The following is a 17,661-nucleotide window of genomic DNA, read 5'->3' as shown; positions in this document are numbered from 1 at the left end:
AATAAGTACATGCATTTATATTCATTTTTGCAGAAAGTTGAATGTTATCTTTCATGTTACACAATCACAAATTCACAATGAATAAATAAAATAAAATAAACCCAACATCATTAATTTAAGTGATTAAGAGTTTATGGAAGTCCAATCTTGAAAATGGAAAAAAGAATCTTAGAAAAATTGTCTCCTAAATGAATCCGACAGAATTAATATACAATCATAATAAAAATAATATATCATTTAAAAAAAAAAAAACATTTCAATAATTAAATGCTCTCATACATTGTCATACTATTTTACTTAGTTACTTAAGCCTATTACATTAAAATTATAAATTTATAAAATGTTAACAAAATTCATTAAAAAGGGGAGAAATATTGGAGCAATGCTACAACTATTTATCGTGATCATTAATTATTTTATCAGTTGCAATAATAAATAGGTGGGTTATTGAAACAGCTTTCAATTAAAAGAGATTGATCTGGATAGGCAACGACGGTGACACATTCAAATCTGCTAGAGACGCATTGTTGACATGATGAATTCCCGTCGGCATTTATGAGTCGAGAATTTTTATCAGAACTTTCAATAAAATGACTTGATTTTATTAAATTTTATAATAATTAAATAAATTATCCTTATCATTTTAAGCTACCGCCACTATCTTCCTTGTTAGTTTTCATTTTTTTTTCTCGTTATTGCTAGTCAGAACAAAATATACATTTCGTAGGTTTTATTCTAATCAACTAAAAAAATTCCTTTTCACTTATTTATACTCACAGTTGTTGGTATTTTTTTATAAATCATTTTTATAGGAATAATTGAGCAAAACATCTGATTATGACAGTACCCAGTGGGCAATAGACAAGGTGCCACGTGTATGAGACAAAAGGGCAGGGCAGAGTAAGTAAGTAACGAGGGAGAGGGAGTGGCCCCATAAAAATGAATTTGCCCGAGAAACAAAATTCTAATTCAAATTATATAAAATAATATATTTTTCTTACTTGCTCAACACTTAAAGAATTTCTTAATCATGATGAGCTAGTTATGGTGACAGATGAAGGCATAGGGACAGTGACCCGGTGAGTGCTCACGTGGGGATGGCGTTTGGCTATAGAACTAGACTTGGATGCACTAATATAAATTTTTCTCTATTCTATAATTGGTGGCACTAATCGATTGGAACTTGGAACAAAGGGTCAAATGTAGAAAGCAGATAAAAATCATTAAAAAAAATACTTTTCCTGTGACTTTTGAGCTTTGATTCATTGTCGTCCAAGTGTTTTTCTTTTTTTCCCTCCCTTCCTTTTTTGTTTTGGATAAGCATCATCATGCTTGATAAACTGTTATGTGGAGATGGGAATTCACTAGTCTTTTTTGGAATTTTTTAATGCTAGGGGGTACAGAATTCTATATTCTTTTTTATTAAAAAGGGAAATTTTTTTTATAATTTGTTTTAAGTCTAATTTTTTTTCCTTTTAACATAGATGTACCTTCAATTATAGCACCGAAAATTTTCTCCTTTTTTTGTGTGAATCAACCTTCAGTCTTTTCTTTTTAGCCTGGTCAAAAGATAAAAAGAGAAGCCAAAAGAAATAAAAATAAAAATAATATTAAGTATAGTTTAAGCTTTGATAATAGCCACTTTAATGATGCAATATAGAATTGATTGATGTCCCACCAAAAGTTTGTTTGCAAGTGAATCATTGTGTAGCTTTTTCCTTTTGTTCACATTTGTTAATGAACTTTGATTCCATATATATGCTCCTCTTAATTTCACATCAATTTATAGTCAAAAAGATTGGTCGACCTTCGAATATGTATGGCCATCGGGCATAGAAAGTATGTGTGCACTGCGAGTTGTGAGAAATGAGACTAAACCGATTATCGTTAGGCAATTTCATGAATGCATTGAAATTCAACAAGATGGGGTCTCCAAACAAAACTTTAATTTATGCAACTTTGACGAACAATTCTTGCTGAATGTTAACTTGAAAGTAAACATTCCCGTCTGAATCTCCGTTTATGCTTTTGGGTGACTCGGTTGGCTTTTTCTTACCCTCAACTTTTAAGTCCCGTTGATCTTTTCTTCCTGATATCGTCGGCTTCCCAATGTTCCAAAGCTAATATTCATAGTTTTTTTCTACTTAAACTTGTTGGGTCCATGCTTATGATGAACCTGGCCCAATTGTTTGGGCGCCCTAATCTCTTGTTATAAGAGATGTTTAGCAGCCGTTACAGAAAGTGAGAGACACAAAGGCCAAAGAGAAATGCAAAAAATCGCAAACCAAAGACAAAAATTCTCTAAGGTGCTGTTTGTTTCAATTGAAAATTTTAGTTCACCGGAGAAATATAATTATCAGAGATATACAGGAAAAGTGAATTAGATAAGAAAGTTAAAAAAAAATTGTTTGGTTAGGCCAAATATTATCAAGCAAATTGATTAAAGTTTTTGAAACTTATGTTTGGTTGAGAATAAAATATTGATGTGTAAATGGTATAAAATTACAAATATAACCCCATAAAGAAAGTGAAACCTTCGCGCTTTAGATGAAGGTATTTAGATCTACTAGTGGGTTGCCCATTTGCCATTTAGCCGACTAACCACAAAACACCACCCGCAAGTTGTCATTACAAACAGTAACTTTTCTTGCTTTCTACGACCAAATATCAAATGCTATGCAAATACAACACCTGGGAAAAAATTTCAAAACTGTCTACGAAACATTGCTTTCTTACTTTGCCAATTTGATTTGCATAGGCAACTTTTAAAAAAACCTGAACCAAACAACACTTAGGGTGTGTTTGGTACAAGAGAAATTTTTTGGTGACCGGGAATCATGATTAATGGGAATACAGTAGAAATTGAGTTTACTTGGAATCTTACGAAAGAGGTGTTTGGTTCGCCAAAATATTACCGGGAATATTGGGTAAAAATTACTGATTCCATATTTGGTTTAGAACGAAATATGACTTGGAATATGAGGTTATTTTACAAAAATAACCCCAAACTATTTTTACTTTTGTAATTGATAGATTGAGTCTAGATTTTTATGTGTATTGGGGTATTTTTGTCTCAAAATTTATTGTTGTGTTTTCCCTTTACTTGGTATTCTGATTGGTATTCCGAATTACCATATTATTTTTGGTAATCTGAATAGTGACTTTTCTTTATAAATCAAATTACCGGTAATCCTTGGATATCCGGGAATCGTAATTTATTCTTCTACCAAACATGGTAATTACATTTACCAAAAAAGGATTACTGGTAATCCTCTTAAAAAACTTGAAACAAACACCCCCTTAAGGAAAAAATCCAACACCATTACTGAAGGAAGAAGAAAAGCATATAGAGTAGGATTTTATCTCTTACAGAGATAAACACTTGTCTGAGAAACCTTATGAATAGATCTATCCTTTTAGAGGGTAAGGTGCCTCTGGTTATTGAGCCATAGTGAATTTTGTGTAATCCCATTATTCATAATGGACGTTTTCTGGACTTGATCCCATGATTTTTACACTTCACATAGAAAAGGTTTTCCACGTTAAGAGTTTGATATTCTCTGCTTCCCCTATCTCTGTTTGCTTTGTTGTTTATTGTTTATGTTCACTAATGTTTCCGCAGGCCAGTCTAGTAAGGGTCCAGCTATTTAATAACGAGAGGTTGGGCTCCACGACATAACAATGGTATCAGTGCCAATGGTAGATTGACTTCTGGTGATCCGAGTATTTGAAAATATGGGAAGACAAAATCTTGATGAATGTAGGCAAGCCTTGATGGAAGAGCCAATGTCTTGATGAAAAGCCAAACATTGATGAACCCCATGAATACTCGAAAAAGCTTCTTCTCGAGGGGGAAATAATGTAGGCTTAGGACTTACACTTGAGGGGGAGATATTGAGGAATCCAAGTGTGAGTAAGTGAAATATCACATTAGTTAAGAACAAACTAAGTGAGCATCATATAGTGGAAAGACTTATGCATCTAATGTCTTAAAGTTTTGGGTTGAGTTGTGGTATCTAAACCCACTTAACATCATTGAAGAAAGATCCTTTGAGAAAGAGACGAAGATTCTCTGAGGAAAAAACCCAACACCATTGTTGAAGAAAGAGGAAAAGCCTGAAGAGTATAATCTTTATCCCTTTACTGAGAGAAACACTTGTGTGAGAAATATTGTGAGTAGATCCATCCTTTTAAAGGGTGAAGTCCTCTAATTATTGAGTCAGAGTGAATTTTATGTAATCGCATTATTCATAGTGGAAGTTTTATGGACTTGGTCCTGTGGTTTTTACTCTTCACATTGAAGAGGTTTTTCACATTAAAAGTTTAGTGTTCCCTGCTTCACCTATCTCTATTTGCTTTGTCGTTTACTGTTACTGTTGACTAATGCTTTCGCATGCCAGGTTGGTGAAGCTGAGCTATTCGATACTGAGAGGTTGAGCTCCGCAATACAACAAACGTAACTATTGTTCAATTCGTAACTCTAATTTTTAGGCTGTGACTTGAGATTTGATTTGGGTAAAATGCAAACTAAGTCCACAAGGCTCCCCTGTACACAGTCTTACTCTTGTATCTTCTCAAAGAGGATGTTTCCCAACCTCGAACATTTGACCTTTTAATCACAAGTAACTTTATTGTTTCTCCAAAACCCGCCCCATTGACTTGAGATTTGATGAAACAATAAAATTATTTTCCCTCCTGAAAAATAATACACTACTCTATAGAACCAAAGATCACATTGCGGATGGTAGTAGCTGCAGATACATAGTTGTAGATGCAAAAGAAATGTACAATGATATTGGATTCCTCAAGAATACAAAATAGCTTTAAACTGATGAGTTAATTATACCAAATCAAACTTCACCTCAAATAATTAGATATATTCAGACGTCACGGTTTACATTTAACAATATGTGCAAGCTTCTCTTTCATCCTTTTTTGGGTGGAATTGAGAAGAGGGAAGAAGCCAAAGTACATGTTGGGTAAATGATTAAACTGCTAAAAAAATGATCACGAAACTTGATTAGATGTCCACAATGACAACATCATTGATATATGTGTTTGGGTCAACTAGCAAAGAATAGTTCCGGGAATTGAAAATATTTCTTTAACAAATTAATTTATCTTTAAAGTAAATAAGTAAGAAAATATTTATCTCATCTTATTTCATAGATTAAGTTTACAATTTTAAATTAAGACTTTATTAACTTATTCTATAAACAAGATCATTTAGAATAATATATAGTACAACAGTGAACTAAGTCTAATAAAATACAATACTTGGAGTTGGAGTGCATAACCATACAAGAGGTACTTTTCTAATAAAAATTAGAGTAAAGTCCCTTTTTGGACCCTTGACAAATAATACGGTCTCCACTTTCGTTTTTATAAAAAAAAGTCAACTCTTGGTCCCTTTATAATTCTAATTCTTTAAAAATGTGGTCCTTCAGAAATTTAATGAAGATCCAAATAAGTCTTTAAAAAGAATTAATATGGATTTTTTTATAAGGGACGAAAGTGGAACTCATATTTTTTGTTAGGGACCAAAATGGACTTTTCTCTAAAAATTAAAATATATCAAGTTCCTTTGGAAGACTGCTCATCATCGTCTATCAACTAGGAGCTTCCTAGCTAACTTTAGATTGTGTCCTCCTAGCTATCCTATTTGTAATTTGCATGAAGAATCCATTATTCATATGGCACGTGACTATCCTAAAATTAAAAAAGTTAGGTCTGATCTTTTGAGGCCAAATTTGATAAATGATTTCTTTAATACTGATATAGATTCTTGGCTTTCCTTAAATATTCAAAATGTATCTATTTTGTGCTTTGATGCCCCCTGGTCGTTGGTTTTTGCTGTTTGGTTAACTTGGTAGTGGAGAAACAATCAAGTGCATGGTAAGGAAAATAACGGGAAAGCATACAAGGTGCAGTCCATTGAGAGTCTGATCCGTGAGTATACTCAAGCCTGGATAACTTCTAAGGGGACAAAGCTGACCAAGAATTACATTTTTTTTCCTATTAGATAGTTACCTTCGGACACAGGTTGGATGAAATTAAACACGGATGGTGCAGCCAGGAGTGATGGTAGGGGTGCTTGTGGAGGAATTATAAGAGATGAAAATGGTTATTGGAAAGAAGGATTTGCTTACTATATTGGCCATTGTTCAGCTTTTATTGCAGAATTATGAGGCGTCCTCAAGGGTCTCGAATTTGCTTGGACTAGAGGTTGGAGACACTGCATCCTAGAAAGTGATTCAAGCTCAGTTATCACTTTGCTCTCCAGCAGTGGAAGAGCAGCTCGAGAGTCTCGCTTAGTGACTCAGATTAGAGCATGGTTACAAAAGAATTGGGAAGTTCACCTGGTTCATGTTTTTAGAGAAGAAAATAGTTGTGCAGATTGACTTTCTAAATATCCTTTAGACTATACTGTTGAGAATAATTTTTGTGTTTTTTCCAACCCTCCCCCTGGTATTTGGCCTTTGTATTGTGCTGATTTATCTTTGTCTTGTAATTTCAGAACAATTTTATTGAATTGATCTCTTTGGGGTGTTGTTGTTAACCCCCTTAGATTACCAAAAAAAAAATATATATCAAGTTCAATAGGTGACTGATGTCCGTTTGGTGGGTGGGCTGTTTTGGATTTGGCTCATAGACTCGCTATTTCTCCAGCCCAGTCACATGAATTCTTCATTTTGGTATCTTGGACAACCACCCTAAAACATTCATGTCAATTATACTTTTACGAAGTTCTTTTTTTTTTGTGAAGGGCACAGCCCCAACAAAAAACAAAAGAAATTACATCAAAGAGTGCCTAGCTCTGTGAACAGAGCTAAAATCAGAAAGGTACAACCACCTAATATCTGGGGGGAACATGAAAAATCATAAAATCTTCTTGGTCTAGCTTTATCAGAGGAAGATTAGCTAGCCAATCTGCGCAAATATTTCCTTCTCTGTAAGTGTAAAGCAGCCTAACAGTCCAGTCCTTTGAGAGCCATTCCGGTATGCGAGTCACCAAATGAGACTCACGGGATTTATCACCAAGTTTGGTGAGCAAAGTGATAGCATATGTTGAATCACTCTCTAAAATAATTTTCCTCCAATCTCCTTCCCAAGCTCTTTCCAGTCCTTTAAGAATACCCCGTAACTCAACTATAATTGTTGTGCAATGGCCTATTCTATAAGAATAAGCTTACAACCATTTTCCATTCGATCCTCTAATCAGACCTCCACAAGCAGACATACCTGGATTTCCTTTAGAGGCCCTATCTGTATTAATATTTATCCAATCATCTTCAGGAGATATCCATCTAATATACTTCTCAGACAAAACACTCCTATTCAAAATATGACTATCTGATTCCACTGATATCATAATCTCCCTAGCAAACAACAAAATACCATCCAGATTGTACCTGTTAACCATACTGCCCGATCCATGCATCATGTCATTCCTCCAAGTCCTAGCCTTCCAAATGGTTATACCAAATAACAGCGCCCAAGGAATATTAAAGCAAGTAGAAGACAGTTGCTTCAAGTTTGCCATTAGCCAATCCTGCAAATTCAAAACATAAAAATCGGGAACCATCAAATGGGGTGAAAGCTGATTCCAAATATTACCAATACTAGGACAATCCCACAATAAATGCAAGGTATTTTAATATTTTGGTTACAAACCAAACAAGTTGAACTTCCCAAATTAAATTTGTTCAGTCTACTCTTTGTTAATAACTTATCATGACCCACTTTTCAGAGAAAAAACTTTATTCTCTGAGGTCCAAACCACTTCCAGATTAGCTTCCACAAATCAGGTCTGCCACTTTGAGTAAGATAAGGATCAGCAAGGGCAGAATATAACCCTTTCACATATAATTTTGGAGAATTAGGAAGATATCAATGAACTTTATCAGCTCCATCATTGCAATTAGGAGGCAGGATACTCCTAATTTTGATTATAACATCAGAAGGCAACCAATTCCTTAGATCTTCCAATTTCCAATTACCATTCATATCAACAAACTGGCTTACCTTTTTATTCATATTATCCCACCCAATTGGATGAGCAACCTGATCCAACAATCTCCCAAAATTATTAACCCATTTATCTTTCCAGAAATTGATTGAACTACCATCACCAATTTCCCACACTAAAAGATCCTCAAGCTTTTTCCAGACATTACACATTTGCTTCCAAGTTTTGGAATCCCCCGCCTTTGATTTAAAGATGCTAAGAACCTGAACCCAAAGAGCATTGGGCTGGGAAAAAACAGCCCAAGCTAATTTAGCTATGAAAGCTTCATTCATGAATTTAAGCTTTTTTAGACCAAGTCCTCCTTTCACCTTTGGCTTTGTAATCGTTTCCCAATCTATCTGATGAATGTGTCTTCTACCATCTCTATCACCCCAAATAAATCTTCTAATAATTTTCTCTATCTCCATACAAACTGCATTAGGAAAACCACCAGCTTGCATTTGGAAATAAGGAATGGTTGCCAGAGTAGATTGAGCAAGAGTAACTCTACCTGCTTGAGATAAACAATTAGATTTCCTCCCCGAGAGCTTATCATTAATTCTATCAATCGTTGCCTTGTATGACTCTTTTGTGACTCGGCCATGCTGCATCCAAGCCCCCAAATAACGACCCACATTTCTAGCTCTCTTGAAGTTACAAATATTTGAGATGTTTCTGGCCATATCCTCCGCGGTATTCTTAGAGAAAAAAATACTTGTCTTCTGGTTGCTGATCTTTTGCCCTGAGATTTCACCAAATAAATCTAGACACTTTAGAATAACCTTTATCTGATCCACACTAGCCTCAGCAAAAAGCATCAAATCATCTGCAAACATTAGATGAGACAATTTTGGACCCTCCTTTCCTATTTGAAATGGTTTCCAAAGATCACCATTGACTGCTGTTTGAACTATATGGGAGAATTTTTCCATTCCCATGACAAAAAGGTAAGGTGATAATGGGTCACCTTGCCTTATGCCACGCGAAGGTTGAAATTCTTCAGTCAAGTTACCATTGCACAAGATATTCAATTTGGCAGAGGAGATAGCATGCATAATAATATCAACCAACTTCTGAGGCAAGTTCATTTCCTGTATTGCATTCCCCAAAAATCTCCAATTAATTCTATTATATGCCTTCTCAAGGTCAACCTTTATGGCCATGAAAGCTGTCTTTCCCCTCATACGATGCATAGTGTGAATAATTTCTTGGACAACTATTATGTTATCTTGAATATGTCTATGAGGAATAAAACTGGCATGCACCGAAGATATCATTTTCATCATAATTGGCTTCAATCTCATTACCAGAATTTTTGTAATTATCTTGTAAATAACTGGACAAAGAGAAATAGGCCTGAACTGAGCAATATTTGAAGGAGACTGATTCTGAGGGATCAGAACCAGTAAAGTCGAATTAATGGATGAAATTATCTCTGGATATTCCCAAACAGAATTCACAAGATTACAAATTTGATCCTTCACAACTCCCTAATTTTTCTTAAAAAAGAAAGCAGGGAACCCATCTATACCAGGCGATTTCAAACTACCCATGCCAAAGACAGCTCCATGAATTTCCTGCAATGAGGCCCAATTTTCCAGATTTAGTCTATCCTCATGAGACAATTGAGGCCAAAGATTTTCCAAATTCAATCATCTCCTTATACTAATCTCCTCAGTAAAAAGATTCTTATAATAATTACATGCCATCTTCTTCAACTCATCCTGGTTAGTAATCCATCTATTCCCATCATCTTTAAGCCTGACAATCTTATTCATACTTCTACGCACAATTGTACAAAGGTGGTAGAACTTAGTATTTCTATCCCCATTTTTAATCCACTGCTGTCTTGATTTTTGGAACCATAAATCTTCCTCTTCTTTCAAAATTTTTGTAATCTCCATTTGGCAATCATTCTCCAGTCTCCCTAATCTATCTGAGTCAAGCTGAGTTCTTTGCATCTGGATACTCTCAAGCCTTTTAAGCAGCCCCGTTTTCCTTCTCTGGATATTACCAAAAACTGTCCTATTCCACTCTTTAACATTCGGTATAAACCTTTGCAGCATGTAAGGAATATCAAAATAATTGCACCAAGTTGAATCCAAAAGATGTTTAAAATCTGGATGGTCTTGCCAACCAGCCAAGAAATGGAATGGTCTAACAGGCGGATCAGCTTTGACATCAAACAAATCAAGTAAAACTGGATTATGATCAGACTGTAATCTTGGAAGATTAGTAACTTTAGCCTCATCAAATTTCATCCTCCATGTTAAATTATCGGCCACCCTATCCAGTCTTTTAAAAATTCTGTCTAAATGACCCCATTTAGGTCCTTGCCAAGTAAAAGGAGAACCATTACAACCAAGATCAACAACATTACAATCATCAAGAATAGAACAAAAGTAGGCACACTTACTGCTATCAGGTGGATTGTCCCATTTCTTCTCATACATCCTAGAAATTTCATTGAAGTCAGAACAAGGAAGAAGGGTTGTCACTTAACTATAGTTACAACTATACAAAATTAAACTACTAACTAATAATAGGTGATCTCTTCTTTTAGGACTTCAATCCTTCCAGAATTCGATGATTTTTTGTATTTGGGACATCTTATTTATAGGTAGAGGAGTGGGTGACAGTCTTGTAAATCCTTTGGAGTTGGTTTCTTGAATGAAGGGAGGGGGCGGTGGCAACAGTGTTTAGAAGCTTGCAAATTGCTCGATGAGACAGTTTTTGTTGATGATTAGCCGTTTTCTTGCAGTCCCCCATGCCTTGCTTTCTTCTTAGCCAATGAGAACTCTTGATTCTCTGCTTTTCACATTTCTTGGTGCTTAAGTGGTGCACCTCCTTTGCTTTTAGAAGACGTTGTTTCCACGTTTCCTGAAAAATGGACAGAAGCATTAAATGAGTGCAGCAGGTGTAATAAATGCTCTCAATCTGTTCCCCTTTTAATATATTTTCAAAGGAATACGTCATCATACGTTCCCCCACTGTGTTTTTGTCACAAATGTGTAAAACACGTGATTTTCATGCTGAAGTTGTTCATCAGATGAGGGAACATATGGTATTTTGCCATCAAAATGGGCTTTGATGAGAACAAATTTACGTCCCATCACTTGTGTGCTTATCTCAAAACCTAAATCGAATTTGTTGAACATGCATCTTTGTTTACCATGCAACACATTTAAGTTATCTCTACCACATGTGATTTTGCTCAAAATTTTATTCAAGTCATCAATTTCATTGCTTAGATCTTTGCATGATGTGCATGACAATGAAGATGCATGATCATTTGAGCATATGCATCTGATACAACTTGTACTAGCATCAAGTAATTTGAGAGTTTCATTTTCATATTTTAATTCTTTCACTTCCTTTTCTAAAGATGCAATTTGTTTTTCTAAATAAGTAATAGTTTTTCTTGATGCTCTAAGAGATTTAACATATTCTAATGATTCACTATGTATTTCTTCAAACATTTCAGACAACTCATTATATGAAAAGGAAATAGTAGAGCAAGATGAGTTGACCTCGGTTTTGGATTCATTTTGATCCTTGTTTTCCATTAGACATATATGTTGAGTTCCTTTGTTTGATTTCTCCGGTGGTCTCCCATCTTGCATAAAACATAGGTTTGCTTATTCCTTGGAGCCATCATCTGAAGAACTAGATTCGTCGTCCCAAGCAAGATAAGCCTTCTAGAAATTCTTTCTAACCTTGCCTTACTTCTTTTCATCTTTGTCTTTCTTTTGAATATTTGGACAATCCGATTTGTAGTGACCGGTTTTTCCACATTCGTAGCAAGTGATGGTGAGTTGGGAGGATCCTTCATCTTTAGATCTTCTTCTAGGAGGAAATGCGGGTCTCCTTGAAAGATTCTTCTTAAAAAAATTTCCATACTTCTTCACAAAGAGACTTATCTCACCTTCATCAAGATCATTTTTGGAGTCTCTATTTTCTTTTTCCTCATCCTTTTCTTTGCTTGGTGTTGAGGCTTTTAAGGCAATTCCCTTACTTTTCTTGATGGCTTGTTCCATCAAGGTTATTCTACTTAGCTCCATTTCATACTCTTGGAGTTTGCCAAACAAGGTTGCAAGATACATAGTCTTCAAATCTTTTGATTCCATTATAGTCGTCAACTTGGGTTGCCATTCCCTATTGTGCACACTTCTCATCAACTTAGCAATTAACTCAAGGTCAGTAAAAGATTTATCTAGAGCATTTAAATGAGTGACAAGGTGCGTGAATATTTTTTACATACTTTGAATGCTTTCATTTTCATGGATCTCAAACATTTAAAATTCTCTAGTGAGTGCATTTAATTTTGTAAATTTAATATCACTAGTTCCTTCATGGGTTATTTGAAGAATATCCCACATTTCCTTATCATTCTTACAATTTGAAACATGAAAGTACTAATCACGACCTAAGGCATTTGTAATCATGTTTTGAGCTTTAGCATTTCAATTCTCTTTCTTAACTTCATCTTCGGTGTAATCATCTATATCCTTAGGAACATCTTCATTTTTCTCATTTTTTATAGTAGGTGGTGTATACCCTTTTTCAACTATGTTCCATACTCTTAATTCATTAGATTGAAGAAATATTTGCATTTGACTCTTCCAATAAGAATAATCGACGCCATTGAAAAATGAAAGTTTAGTACTAGAAGATCCCTCAAGGGGCATATCATGCTTCAAAGAAGCTATCCCTTTTCTTGAAGCAGTTAAGCTCTTTACACAAAAGTTCAAGCTCTGATACCACTTGTTAGACAAGTGGCTTCAATACTCAAGAGGGGGTGAATTGAGTTTTACAAAATATTTTCGCAAAGTGCATTCTTAGATATTTTAAAGAGTGTTTCTTCAATAAAATGATTTAACAAGGAAAAATCTAAGTGTGTGAGAAAGTGTGAGATCAATAAAGCAAGTAAGTAAATAGAAGACACAATCTAAAAATGTAATTCCAATACTAAAGTAAGGAGTTTAAGGTTAGAGAAATTGCAAACTAGATGTATCCTGGTTCGGTCACCACCACCGTGACCTACGTCCAGACTGAAGCCGCTCGATCAAACTATTTCACTAACTATCAAGAGGGTGCTTGACAAACAACTACAACCTTTCAAGACTTCGGGTTCTTGATGCCTTACAATTTTTCACTCCAAATTTTCTTATAAATTTGGTGACCTCTCAAGTGTAAAGGGTTCACTCCCCTAACTATTCACGAAGTCAAATGGAGGTGTTTAACAATGGCTAAGTACTCTCAAAGTACAAATTACACAAGTTGAAGAACTGTGGGTATTGACACTCTCACAAGAATAAAGCTCAAAGAGAATTTATGATCAAGAAGATAAGAATAAAGCAAGTAATATGATTTAATGAAGAATAATGATCAAGAAGAAGTGTCCAATCAATGGAACAGTAATTTCTATCTATAGAGGGCCATCATGGATGTTTATCCATTCATTTTCGCAAACTAGCCATTTTATAGCCGTTATTTTTGTCTTCTGCACAGTGGGTAATCGATTACCATGAAGGGTAATCGATTACCATTGCTTTGGTAATTGATTACCAACCTATTAAAAGGTTGGATTTCGCCCCAAAATGGTTTTTCTCATTATCTAAGTTAGTTTTAAATACTTTTAGTCATTTGATAAACATTTAAAAATAGATTTTCATGCTAGGAATGAATTTAAATGTTAAACGATGATTTAATGCATGTATTTGAAAAAATGCTTTGAGCTTTGCTCACGTAAGAAATCAATTTCCCTTTCAAATAATCCTAAGTCCTAAGATATATTACTTTGAGGGTTTGGACTTATAGTCTTCTCTTGAAGCTTGAGTCTTGATCTTCTTCTTTTTTATTGTTGCACATTGAAGCTTTCTTTCCATGTTTGTTTGTTATCATCAAAATTCTTGAACCTTCATATTCTTTACATTGAATGCATTGGTTCCACACTAAAGCCCAGACCTTTGTGGGTTTTTGTATACAAATAGAGCTGGCAAAACAGGCTCGGCCCGGCGGGCCAACCCGCCCCATCAGTTAAACTGGTCAGGGCAGGCTGAGTTTTTCAACCCATCTCAAAAGCGGGGCAGGCTCGATTTTTGGCGGGTTGATGGCGGGCCGAGGCGGGTCAGTGTAAAATAGGCTCGGGCTGGCGGGTCAACTCTCCCAACCTGTCAAACGGGGCGGGGCGGGCTGAGTTTTTTTGCCCATTTTCAAAAGCGGGGCAGGGCGGGCTGACTCATTTTTTGGCGGGTTGATGGCGGAGTGGGGCAGGCCGCCCACTTTGCCACCTCTATATACAAACATTGAAATGAACGTGTAGCCTTTAACTGAAACTACTAAAGCCCAATGATAGAATTTGTAGGTCAGATCATATCAGAATCATTCCGTTAAAGGTTAAATATTTCGTTAATATTCATTTGGTACTAAATGAATTCTTTAGTTTTATAGTCTTGATTCTCATCATTCTTATAACCAATATGTGTATATACAACAATCAAAGTTTAGAAGATAAAATCAAATGGTAGAAGATAACACCAATTATAGAAGATAAAATAAAATATAAGAAGAAATAGTTTATTAGAGTAACGACACCTTCACAGTTTTTTAAAGAAATAACTTCAAAATATCAACTTTAAATATAAAATAGATGAAAAGAATGAAAATAGGAGAAAGAGATTCTCTCCCAATATTACCTTCCTCTTTTATTTTCCCAAATTCTTTCTTCTTTTTGTCCTTTTATCTCCTTCCTCTTCCTTTTTCTTTCTTCTCATTATCTATTGATGAACCCTTAGTTCATCATGGTTTTTAGCATGAATTAGGATCAAATTGTGTGATTAAATGATGAAAAACAAGGTTAATGTCCTAAGATGTCCTCAATTACAAGTTCAAGAGCTTCATTGGAAATTTGTATGATTCTTGTAGGAAAAGCAAGCTTGAAAGACAACTGGAGAAGGAAGAAGATTCTGGAGCTCAAGAGGAGAAAAATTGCCTAAGTGTTGAGCGCTAAAACGTCCACACTGAGCGTTTTAGCGCCCTGTTACAGGAAGAGACCAAAACTTGCTGGTGTTGAGCGCTAAAACGTCCACACTGAGCGTTTTAGCGCCCTGTTACAGGAAGAGGCCAAAACTTGCTGGTGATGAGCGCTAAAACGTCCACACAGAGCGTTTTAGTGCGCTGCTACACTAAGAAGATGGAAAATTACTGGTCTTGGGCGCTAAAACGGCCTGCAATATGCGTTTTAGCGCCCTAAAGTGGAAAAAGATTCTGGTCTTCACCGCTAAAACGTCCAAATCAAACGTTTTAGCGTTGGAGTCAGTTAAAGTTAGTTGAGCATTCACCAAGTTTGGACGCTAAAACGGTCATTCCTTAACGTTTTAGCATTGAAATCAGTTAGAAGCAGTTGAGCATACGTAAAGCATGGACGCTAAAACGGCCACTTATGGACGTTTTAGCGCCCACATCAGTTTTATGTTTTTAATTGTAACACTATATAAGGCAAAGCCTTGACACTTAGATGAGATCTGGGGGATCTGAACTCTCTCTCTCTCTTAAACTTAGTCTGACTTCTCTCTAAATTCTCTTAGTTTTTGTATTAGGATTTCCTTGTAATAGTTTGGAGATTGAAGACTTTCAACATGGAAATGAAGTTTGTTTCTTCTTCTCTTATTTATTCCTTAGTCATGTCTGAGTAGAGTCTTTGTAGTCTGAATGCAATGGAACTCCATGATAATATTATGTTGATTTGATTAATATGATGAAGTATTTTTCATGTGTTGATTTGAGATTTTCTGAGTTAATTATTTCTATCAAAGAAGTAGTATAGAACAGGGATGTTTATATGACTTCTGTATTTGATAATCTCAACATCAGAATTCTAGTACTCAAGGGATTGATGCTAGAATTCTGATGTAATCTTAAAACCTTAGTATTTCATGCATGTATTAAGAAAGAGATCACCAAGGGATTAGGGTTTCTGATTAATGTATCTATCAGGGTAGTAAGGGATTACATCTTGATGATAAGTAAAAGGTTGATTAACATCACATGGAAAGGAATTCATCATATGATCAATTTTTATATGGGTTATCATGGAGGAAAGTTGTTTTCTGACTACTTGTTGTTTTTATTAATTCCTAATCCATATTTACTTTGTGTCAAATTACTTACAATCAATTTTCTGGTGACAAATTATTCATGATTTTTACAAACTCTTATTTGATTCAAATTAGTTTTCTATGGTATATTGGTGTTTGAACACAATTCCTCGTGGGAACGATCTTTACTCATCATTTTATTACTTGTACGACTAGTGCACTTGCTAAACGTCCAACAAGTTTTTGGCGCCGTTGCCGGGGAATTTGTTTTTCAACACTAACTGATACTATAGAATTCTGAGATTGAATCCTTTTATTTTCAGTATTTTAGTTTATGTTAAGTTTCTGGTCAATTTTGATTCTGGTATATGCGAGGTACACTTCATCTAAATTTGTTGTTGTATGATCCAGAATTAGAAAGGACATTGAGGAAGCACAAAAGGGCAGCCAGGCAAAGGAGACAGTTGCAAGAAATTGGTGAATCAAGTACGGTTAATCAGGAAGATATAATGGCAGAGAATCACAGACCACCACCACCACAGAGGACACTGGGAGAGTACATGACTCCTGCAGTGATTCCTCCAATTGGGAGCGTTGTGCACCCAACAGTGGAGCCCAACAACTTTGAATTGAAGCCTGCTTTGATACATTTGGTGCAGAAGGATCAGTTTGCTGGAACCAGTGCGGAGGACCCTTACTTGCACATAGAGAACTTCCTATTGTTGAGTGATACTGTGAAGATAAATGGTGTCACAAGATATGCAATTCTGTTGAGACTATTCACTCATTCACTGACGGATGATGCAAGGAGATGGCTGCAATCATTGCCGCAAGGAAGTATAACAACTTGGGATGATTTGCAAACCAAATTCTTGCAAAGGTTTTTCTCAGCATCCAAGAGGGCCAAGTTGAAGGATGAGATTACAAGCTTTAAGCAGAAAGAGTCAGAATCTATTTATGAGGCTTGGGAGAGATTCAAGACTTTGTTGAGGAAATGTCCACAGCATGGAATTGAGGCATGGCAACAAGCAGCAATCTTCCTGCAAGGAATGACCACTAACACTAGAACCTTGGTGCATGCCACTGCTGGTGGATCATTGACTACCAAGACCCCTCAAGAAGCCTTGGATATCTTTGAGTCATTAGCATCTCAAGAATTTGATAATGCCCCAGTGGCTGACAGAAGGACAGGAATTATCAGGTTGGATGGGTATGATGCTCTGTTGGCAAGGAATGATCAACTGATGCAGACACAGAGACAACAGCAGCAACAATTAGATACCCTTATTAAGCAACTCTCTTCACAAAAGGTAGCTTCTGTGGAAACAAAGAGTGTATGTGCTATCTGTGGCAAGGGCCATGTGACAGAGGAGTGTGATTATGGGGGATCATCAGAACAAGCAGAGGTGAATGGAGTGTGGTATGATCAGAATAATCAAAGGAACTACAACAATCAGGGAAAGAATGTTTATATGCCACCATGGAAAAACAAGAATCAACACCCAGGATTCAGCTATAGTTCCAACCATCAATTGAATCCACCATTACATTCTC

General features: G+C 35.7%; 1 non-coding gene across 1 annotated transcript; it reads right to left on the bottom strand.

Annotated features, from left to right (window-relative positions):
- Positions 1-17,012: 17,012 nt before the first annotated feature.
- Positions 17,013-17,119, bottom strand: LOC133286905 (small nucleolar RNA R71). Its single transcript, XR_009748185.1, has one exon. It is a non-coding gene; the product is annotated as a small nucleolar RNA R71 (small nucleolar RNA).
- Positions 17,120-17,661: the final 542 nt, after the last annotated feature.

The sequence above is a fragment of the Gastrolobium bilobum genome, unplaced genomic scaffold (assembly GCF_033153095.1).
Source record: "Gastrolobium bilobum isolate Gb01-03AN ecotype WA unplaced genomic scaffold, APGP_CSIRO_Gbil_v1 utg36508, whole genome shotgun sequence".
Classification (NCBI taxonomy): Eukaryota; Viridiplantae; Streptophyta; class Magnoliopsida; order Fabales; family Fabaceae; genus Gastrolobium; species Gastrolobium bilobum.
This window is presented reverse-complemented; position numbering and strand designations above follow the sequence as displayed.